Source organism: Echinops telfairi, unplaced genomic scaffold (assembly GCF_000313985.2).
Source record: "Echinops telfairi isolate 266 unplaced genomic scaffold, ASM31398v2 ScPeMD7_7469;HRSCAF=8507_0, whole genome shotgun sequence".
Taxonomy (NCBI): Eukaryota; Metazoa; Chordata; class Mammalia; order Afrosoricida; family Tenrecidae; genus Echinops; species Echinops telfairi.
In genome coordinates this window covers 11,186,871-11,197,057 of record NW_022111372.1, presented here as the reverse complement: position 1 = coordinate 11,197,057, position 10,187 = coordinate 11,186,871, and positions in this window count along the sequence as shown.

Sequence of the window (10,187 nt, the reverse complement as noted above, 5' to 3'; positions counted from 1 at the left end):
GTCGGACAGGTCAAGATATGACAAAATACCAATTTATAAACTATCAAGGGCTCATGAGGGAGGGAGGAGCGGGGAGGGAGGGGAAAATGAGGACCTAATGTCAGGGGTTTAAGTGGAGAGAAAATGTTTTGAGAATGATGTGCAAATGCACTTTATACAATTGATGTGTGTATGGATTGCGATAACAGTTGTATGAGCCCCTAATAAAATGTTTTTAAAAAAATGTCCCACCCAAATGCAACTCAAATCCACAAGTTCAATACTTGTCTGTAAGTTCCTCTTCAGACCCCCACAGCCACATGCAAGAATGCAGGATGCAGAAAGATAATGGGCCACTGCATGCAGAGTTGTGTGGATCCAAGGTTGATGAAAACATGGCAGGGGTCCAGCAGCTCGCAGGGTGGCAAGCAAGTAGGAAGGTGAAAGGGGAAAGAGAGAGAGGTGGAAGTTCACATCCCTAAGGAAGCACCAACAGGGTGTGGCTTAATTGACAGATCTGACTACACCTCTAGCCAAGAGTATCTAGTTGTCATAGAATCCTCTACCACAATTACCATAAATAATATTGGATTAGAACATGCTGTGTGTATATATATGTATTGAAGCCGTACAACTGCAAACACATTTCTCAACTACTGCTAATGGTATTTATTCTACTGAACAATCTTGTTTATAACTTGAAGAATTGAGATATTTGTTATAACTAAGAATTAAAAAACAAAACTTTTTGAGATATGATTCACTTAAGTGATCACATCACTGTGTTAAGTGATACATTTTTTAATTAAAATGAACTTTAATTTTAAGATATCAGAAAGCCTGCACATGTGATTGTCGAGTATTTCTTTGACATTTTTAGTACACGCATAACCCAAAGAAACCAAAACCCCTATTACTAGGTCGATCTGACTCACAGTGGCCCTCTATAGAGTTTTAGAAGCTGTACATCTCTTCAGGAGCTGATAGCCTCTCTGTTCCCCAGAGGTGCAGTTGGTGGGTTTAATCTATGGACCTTAAGGTAAGTGGCCCAACTTAACTGACAGCACCATCAATTTCCACAGAAACTGCATACCTAGTTGAAATATAGATGCTTTACTAAGGATTATTAAGATAATAATTCATTCAGCTTTATATAATAAAATATTTTATATAAATCTACAAAAAATACATGGCCACTATGATCCAGTATATGTACACCAATGCATACATCAAGTTTAGCTACATAATATCATAAGTGTTTTAGGCTTATGGAATATATATACACACACACAAATATATATATATATGTTACATATGCAGGTATATATAATCTATACAGCATTTCAAAATATTCATTATGCAAACAATATAAATAATTGGGTGAGATGAGGGTAGTATTGGGTTACTTTCTGATAATCCTCAAATATTTTATACTTTGATTTTAACCATAATTCGAGAGCCAAATTTTCAACAACAACAAGAAAAAGATACTTGGGGGAAAATGCTGTCATATTACTGATTACAGGTTCAAAATGATGACACAGTGATTTGCCATCCTGGCCTCAAAGGAGCATCCAGGCTGCATTTTTTCCAATATAGATCTGTTCCTTCTGAAAGTCCATAGTGTATATGAAACTATTTGCCGTCACCTAACTTTAGAGGTATCCTTTATTTTTTACTCTTCTTACTAGGAAAAGAATTCTTAGGAAAAAAAACTAATAAAATTCACAAAATATTTGATTAATGGATTCAAGCAATGAAAATTAATGTATGAAACGGTATACATTTAGAACATATTTTTAACTTCATGTATGTGTGGTATGGGATGAAGGATATTGCTGATGCTTACATGGATCCTGGTTGAAAACAGACAAAATCAGCAAGATTTTTACTTGTCTTTTATTGACTGTGCAAAGGAATTCTACTGTGCAGATTACAATAAACTACACAGAACATTGGGGGTAATAGGAATTCCAGAACCTTGAATTTTTCTCATGTGGCGTATACACAGACCCAGAAGGTACCCACAATAAGAGGGTATTCTATGGTCTTAAATCAGCAATGGCATACAATTTGCATATCAAAGTTGCAACTTTTCACCATACTTATTTAATCTTAAGTCTAGCAAATAGTGAGAAAAACTGTACTATATGAAGAAGAATATGGCATAAGGATTAGAAGAAGTCTCATTATCAACCTTTGGTATGCATATGACACATCTTTGATTTTTGAAATGAAAGAGGACTTGGAACATTTAATGATGAAGATCAAAGGCTAGAGTCTCCAGTATGAATTTTAATTCCGTTAAAGAAATTAAAAGTGCCCAAACTGGACCAATAGACAACATCATAATAAGCTAAGAAAAGATTGAATTTGTCAAGCATTTGAATTTGTACTGATCCACACATGAATTCTTTAATTCTAATCTTTGATTAGTTTTATTAGTTAAATTAGTCTGATAAGTTGTTGATATCATTTTAAACACATTCAATTTTGAACAAGAATATATTCAAAGTAAAATTCAGAGTTATAGTGAGGTGAAAATGCAATGATAAAATAACATAATGTGTAAGCTATTTCATTATGTTACAGGTTTTCATGTTAGTTTTGCGTTGATCCCAGCAATACATAGCATCTGGCTGTGTTAACTACAGAGGGTGAGAAATCAGAGCATGACCTTTTGATCTGCTAATCATCTACCTTTGAGTTTTGATTATAAATTTGAAATTAAGAGGAAAAGGTCATTCTGAAAAAAGAAAAGAAAAACAAAATTCTCCTAGAAATCAATTCATCTAGCTTCATTTATGCTTCAGAAATGATCTATGAGCTACAGACATGCTTTTATTCTTCATTTTCTCTCTCTTCTCCAGGTCTTCTCTTTGAAATGCATTTTCCACAGGATTATTGCATGCCTTTTTTTTCATTTGTTAATCTATGTTAGGAAATGTGATGTAAACCTTTGTCTAGAAATTCATATCATGTTTTTTTCATGCAGTTCATTAATTTATTTTATCCTTCACTTGTTCTTATCTCCTCAAAAGAAAAAAACCAAACAAATTGCAACTGAAGATGAGAATACAACCTTTATCCTCAAGGCTCTATCTCCTGTCAAGGACATTTAGAGTTGTACAACCCATTTGTTATTTTCAGAGACTTTCACATTTGATGACTCTCACAACTTTGGCTTATTCTCTGTAATCGTTTGGAAAAACATTCTAGAATGGTTGATTAACCTAACTGTTCATTTCAGATAGACACAAAACCTCTTGGTAAGATTATATTTATCATCATACCCAAATAATAGTAATAAACAGGCAATTTAAATAATCATACAATATAAAGAAATTAATTTATATAGTGTGCGCTTTTTTATGTGTGCTCAAATGCCACCTCATCTGAGTAACCTTTCAAAAGTTATAAAGCAGAAAACCCCAAATGTCACCTGTCTTTTTCTTTTTTAAATAATTTTTGTATCAGTGGACATATATCTTTATTTGTCTTCCCCACCAAACATATAAGTGCTATGGGAGAGAGTTTGTTCAATTTTTTCCATCCCAGTATCTTCTGTGCTTAGAACAAAACCTAAAACTTGGAAAAATAAGCATTTGATAGATGAAAGCAAGTTATTACACAGTTTTCGAAAAAGAATATCTGGAGAACATTAAAAAATAATGCAATTTTAAATACAAATGAATTGGGGAAAGATAACATTAAATCACCATAGCAAGTCCACAAATTATTATCTGATAAAGATAAATAGTTCCTGCTAGTTTCACGGATGTGCGGAGACTAGACTCCTCCATCAGGGTTCCAAGTCCCTTGGGCCCGTCTTCAGAAGGACCTCTGGATGGGTTTGAAGGGCCAAGGTTCTAGTTAATAGTCATGTGCATAATGCTTTTTGCCAACCATGAGCTCATTTGAAAGTGAATATGATTGTAATACTTTTTTCTTTTTCTTTCTATGCATTTATTTCAGTGATTAAATATGTTTAATATGTGAATATTGTATTTCTGCCTAAGAGAGTAAGTATAATTGTGCTGGAATATGCCTTACTAAACTTTCTCTTTCAAAATTTAGGTCACTTTGCATTCAATTCTATGATCACTATTCTGGAAATATACAGTATAATAAAACACTCATTTTAGCACAAAATAATAAAAAATTAATATATGAAATTGATATTGAATAAGTATTTTGAGGTTTTAAAGCTAAAATATAGATAGTCTCTTTTGCTTAGTATAACTATTTTATGAGTAGGCAAAGAAACATTAGGAAACTTTGTATAGATAAATGTGATTTAAACAAATTCAAATTAGTAAAATTTGAAATTGTGGTCTATTATTTAACTAGACTTTAAAAAAAATGCTTTTAAAGTTCCTTCCTTCAGAGATGTCGGACAGCACAAGATATGACAAAATACTAACTTATAAATTATCAAGTGTTCATAAGGAAGGGGAGAGCAGGGAGGGAGGGGGAAAATGAGCTGATGCCAGGGGTTAAGTAGAAAGCAAATGTTTTGAGAATGATGAGGGCAATGAATGCACAAATGCACGTTACACAATGTATGTATGTATGGATTGTGATGGGTTGTATGAGCTCCTAATAAAATGACTGAAAAAAATAAAAATAAATAAAATAAATTTCCTTCCTTCAAAGCAGAATGAAAGATCAGCAGAACATTTGCTCTGTCAGAAGACGACATTCAAGTGTAGGTTTTGCTTGAATCCTGAATCCATGACAACTTTCTCTGTGCCCTTGGTATCCAGGATGATACCAAGGGCTCAAGTGGAGAGCAAATGTTTTGAGAATGATGATGGCAACAAATGTACAAATGTGCTTGACACAATGGATGCATGTATGGATTGTGATAAGAGTTGTACAAGACCCCAATAAAATGATTATAAAAAAGAACACTTTCTCGGTGTCCTAACTACATCTGTATACCCCAGGATTTATCTGAAGAGGGAAAACTGAGAGCCCAGAGTCAGTCAATATCCCTCTTTCTCTATGTTTATATCTTTTCATTTGTATCTATGTTGGTATCCACCCTCTCTTACACATACACGATGAAATACAGTTTGGAGAAGCATATAAAGAAAAAAACAACCTGCTGATTTTTTTAATAATAATAAAAAAACATTCATACTTCCATGCAACTGCCATCTTTGTGTGATTGTCAAAAATTGTGATCGCAGAGAAAGAAACCTCTGGCACTTGATAAACATCAACTTCTTTTCTCTTTCTACAAATTTGACCACTCGGAAGTTTATGTATAAATGAAACCACATATATGTGACGTTTTATGTTAGGTGGGTTTTTTTCACTGAATAAAAATATTTGCAAGGTTAATCCCTGTTGTAGCATGAACCAATGCTTATTTAACTTTTTAGTTAAATGGTGCCATATTGTATGTACATGTCCAACTACTTTTCAGTCCTTTTGTTGTACCGTGGTGGTTGCGTGTTGTTGTGATGAATAATGTGTCATCGCAGTATTTCAAATACCAACGGGTCATACAAAGAGAACAGGTTTCAGCAGAGCTTCAAGACAAAAATATACTACAAGGAATAAAGTGTCCACTTCAAAGGAGTTGCAACTCAAACCCTATGGATACCATTGGAACATTGTCAGTTCCTGAAAACTTAATGAAAGGAACAGAACATGGCCAGAGATAATGCAGATAATGCAGAAGATGAGTCATGGGTCAAAAGGAATCCAAAATATGACTTACAAAGAGCTGCCTTCTCAAAGTAGAGTCAATCATAATGGCATGGGTGGAATAAAGACTTCCGGATTTTATTTGCTAATGGAGAATTACACAAGAGAAAATAAACAGCGGGAAACATCAGATAATAATTGGAACTTGATATGTATGATGTTTGGCTATAGAAAAATTGGAAGTTCTCACAAATAATGTGGAACACAGAAAGATCTACTATGTCCTACAGGTTTGCTGTGAGCTGGCATGGACTTCATGGCAGGAAATAGAATGAAATGGGATGCTGTTACTAGTAGGTTCGAACAGATGAACCCTTTTAGGAAATTCAATACTTAACCCATTGGACTATGAATCTTTCATAACCAGAAAAACATTACATTAAAATTTACAATTATGTTAACATTATGTTTGACATTTTAAAATATATGATTTATGTTAGTTAATAAAGATTGATGGAATAGTGTTTAGTTGCTCAGCAGCTCACCAAAGTGTCAGACAGGCCTTCCAACTCACCATCCAGTCCATAGGAGAATTGTGGAAATCCACTTTTGCACAAACCTACAGTGTTTTAAAGCCTATAGGATAGTTCTATTCTCTCCTAAAGCGTCACTATGTTGGAACAAACTCCACAGCAGTAGGTTTATTTTTGTTTAATTACTCATCAAAGAAAATCATGTGAACATTAACTCTAGCAAAATGAACTCAATTAAAAATGTTTATAAGAAGTTTAAGGGGGGAAAAAAGAGTCAGTCCTTACATGTATTGTGTGAATTAGCAAACTGCTTCAAAAAGCAAAGTTGGTTACAAATTTTGATGTTTATCATTTGAAAACAGATCATATAGCAATATTCTGTAACAACAAGTAATCACCATTGAGGTATAGTTCTACTGGAATGTAAGAATGGCTGGGTAGCCCTAAAATATACTGGGATTAAAATTATTCTTATACATGAAATAAGGCATGTGTGAGTATGAACCTTAAACTTGTAGCTGTAGCATTAAATAAATTTCTGGATAGGAAAAGATAAAGTTAACACATTTTGTGTCATATTTTTAAATAAAAGCACCACTGCGTTTTGGGTCAAATTCATCATAAAAACATTAGTTTTTCACTTCTATTTCTCCCACAAATTAACTGTGAGGCATACATTAATCTATCCCTGTCTTTCTCACTTTTGAAGTGCCGCTAACTATACTGCCTCTAATATGGGAAATGCATGTCGATCTTAAACAGATAACAACAAACAGATAAAGCAAGGGGATTTTTACTCTAAAGTTGCTCTTCCTATTTTTATTTCTTCATAATGCAAGTTGATTGTTGTATATAATAAGATGAATCTAACTTTTACAACACCTTGAATTTATCATAACATCTTGGGGTCCAAAATAGTTTAGACATCACTTTGTGTAATTCAGTTCCCTTAACCATACCTCATATAGGAAATATGCTAGATTTATAACTTTAGATATGTTATATAATCTCTGTGCATCTCAGATTCCTTGGGTACAAAATGGAAATGATAATAGTACTTACTTCATAAGATTTCAATAAATCAATTTGTGTTAAAAAAAAAGTTGAACAAATAGTAAGCCAGTAGTAAGGGCCATTATTACCTTTTACTTTGACTCCATTAGCAAAGAGTGTGGTGGTGAGATTTTATATAAACTTGCATTTGTGTAGGGGTGGAGTTCAACATATCAATTGGGTCAGAGCCTGATGATGCCTCCTGGTGTGGTTTGGTCTTTATATAACACAGACACTAGGAAGCTCTTCTCTGTCCCTCTCTACTCCTCCACCTTCTGCTTGCTGGGGATCTGTGCTTGCCTCAAGGGGTGGTCCCATGTGGGCAGCCCACTCTTAGTGCTATTAGTAACCTGCCATGTTTCGAGTGACCTTGGAACACACAACTCTCACTCACCAGCCTGCACTCTTCCTGCATCTCACTTCTTCTTCAAGTTGCACCAGAATATCATTCATGAAGAAAGCAAAACGTCACTAAAGAGACAGGAAAGAAATAAAAGATCCCAGTAGGTGACAGAAGAGACTCTGAGACTTGTTCTTAATCATAAAGTAGCTAAGGAAACGGAAAAAAATGATGAAGTCAAAGGGCTGAATAGAATATTTTAAAAGGCAGCTCCAGAAGACAAAGTAAAATGTTATAATTAAATGTGCAAAGACCTGGTATTCGGAAATCAAAAAGGAAGAACACACTCAGCATATCTTATATTGAAAGAACTCAAAAAATGCCAGCCTTTCCTGGCACTGTTGAAATATTCTATGGACAAAATATGACTGATGCAGGAAAAACTGAGAAAAAAAAAGACAGAATACATTGAGTCACTGTATCAAAAAGAACTAGTTGACATTCAACCATTTCAGTAATTACCATTATGAGCAAGAACCAATGATATGGAGGGAAGAAATTCTATGTGTACAGCAGGCATTATTCAAAAACAATGGTGCAGAAATTTATGGAGAATCAATTGAAATATTTCACCACACTGATGAAGCCCTCCCTTTTCTACGCTAAGAAATTTGAAAGGCAGCTACCTGACCAATTGGAAGAGATTCATACTTGTATGCATACCAAATAAAGGGAACCATACAGAATGCACACCTTATAGAACCATATCATTGATATCCATGCACCAAATTTTAGATGAAGATCCTTCTATAAGGGTTGTAGCACTGTATTAACAGGGAACTGCCAGACGTTTAGGCCAGATTTAGAAGGAAACTTGGAACAAGGGATACTATTGTTAATGTCACATGGAACTTGGTTGAAATCCAAGAAAACCAGAAAGATGTTTACTTTTGTTTTATTGACTATGCAAAGGCATTTGACTGTCACTCATAACAAACTATGGTTGTTCAGCTAGGCTGACTAGAGAAACAAATCCAAGCACACTCATATGTGTAAGAAAGAGTTTTATATCAAGAAATAATTGCATATCAGGAAAACAACCCAACCCAGTCTAACACAATACCATATGTCCAGTACTTGTCCATACATCCCTCTTCAGACTCATGATGCAGAATGCAGGAATATCACAGGGTGGTGGGTGCAAAGTCCTGTGGTGGATCCAATAGCAGTGGATAAATCTCCAGGACACTGGCCACCATCAGGATCAGCCAGCAGGAAGGTGACAGTAAAGAAAGAGGGGGAGGTTCCCAGGCCCATCCTTATGAGAAGGCCACAAGGAGGTACCATCAGGCACCTCTGCAAGGGGATCTCCAGTGGCCTACAAATGGGCTTTGGGTCTCCACTCCGCACTTCCCCCATCATTCACTGTGATAAGATTTTTTGTTCTCATGATGCCTTATAACTGATCCCTTTGACACCTTGTGATCGTGATCACACAGGCTGATGAGTTCTTCCATGTGGGCTTCGTTGCTTCTGAGCTAGATGGCCGCTTGTTTACCTTCAAACTTTTAAGACCCCAGACACTATATCTTTTGATAGCCGGGCACCATCAACTTTCTTCACCACATTGTGTCGGGAAGGTGATCATCATAGAATGCCAATCTATTAAATTGGCATTCTATTAAATTGGGTATCCAATTCTTATACTGCCCATTTATACCAATGCAGTGCTTTGAGGAGACAAGTATATTCTTTGATGTGTAAAATCTTCATTCCAGTTGGAACCTTGTTAGTCTGGATCCATAAGCAAACTCAAATCAGGACAGGCCATCCATAAAGTCAACACCAATGTGCACTAATTCTCAGGCTCAAAAATCTTCATCCAGTCAGATTCTGATCAGTTCAATGTGGGCCACCTCACTTTGCCTCACCTGGGTGCCCATTGGCCACCTTTCCTGTTGACCGGGGGCCCCTTCACAAATTTTCAACAATTCTAGCCTCCTGCTCTAGGTTATGCCATGGGCTCACTTCCATGCCACCCTTTAAACTTCAGACCAACAAATGCATTCTCTTCTCTCCTCTAGCCCCTGTGAACCAGATCTATAGGTGTCAGTGGCAGAACTCAATCCCTCTCTCTCTGTTCATTTCTCCCACTGCCACTCAACAAGCAGATTCAGTGGATCACCTAGCAAGCATTTCAGGCAATACACTTTAGCATTCCGTCTTAGAAAGGAGAGTTCCTTCACAGATCCAGATATTTCCAGCTTCAGAAAAAAACCTCCAGTTTGAATTTCAAAAACCCAATGGATGCTTTTTTCCTTCAAGCTGGCAACAGCAATCTCTACAAGTCTTATCAATTGCAATTGTCCAGAGCACTGAAAACACTGAGTGGGGCTTACCTTTTCTAAGCATTCTTTTCAGACATTTCATAGAAACCTATTTAAAAGATCTGGTTTAATTTCTGAAGGCAGTGGGATTATGAACTGTCTTTTCATACTCCCCAATAATCATTTCTTTAATACTTTATATCAATAACAAAGATACGAAGAAACCTGTATAAGCCTAGTAGAGTCAGATCCTAAACTCAGTTACTAAAACAGTCAAATTCAATCCTTTCTTATCTT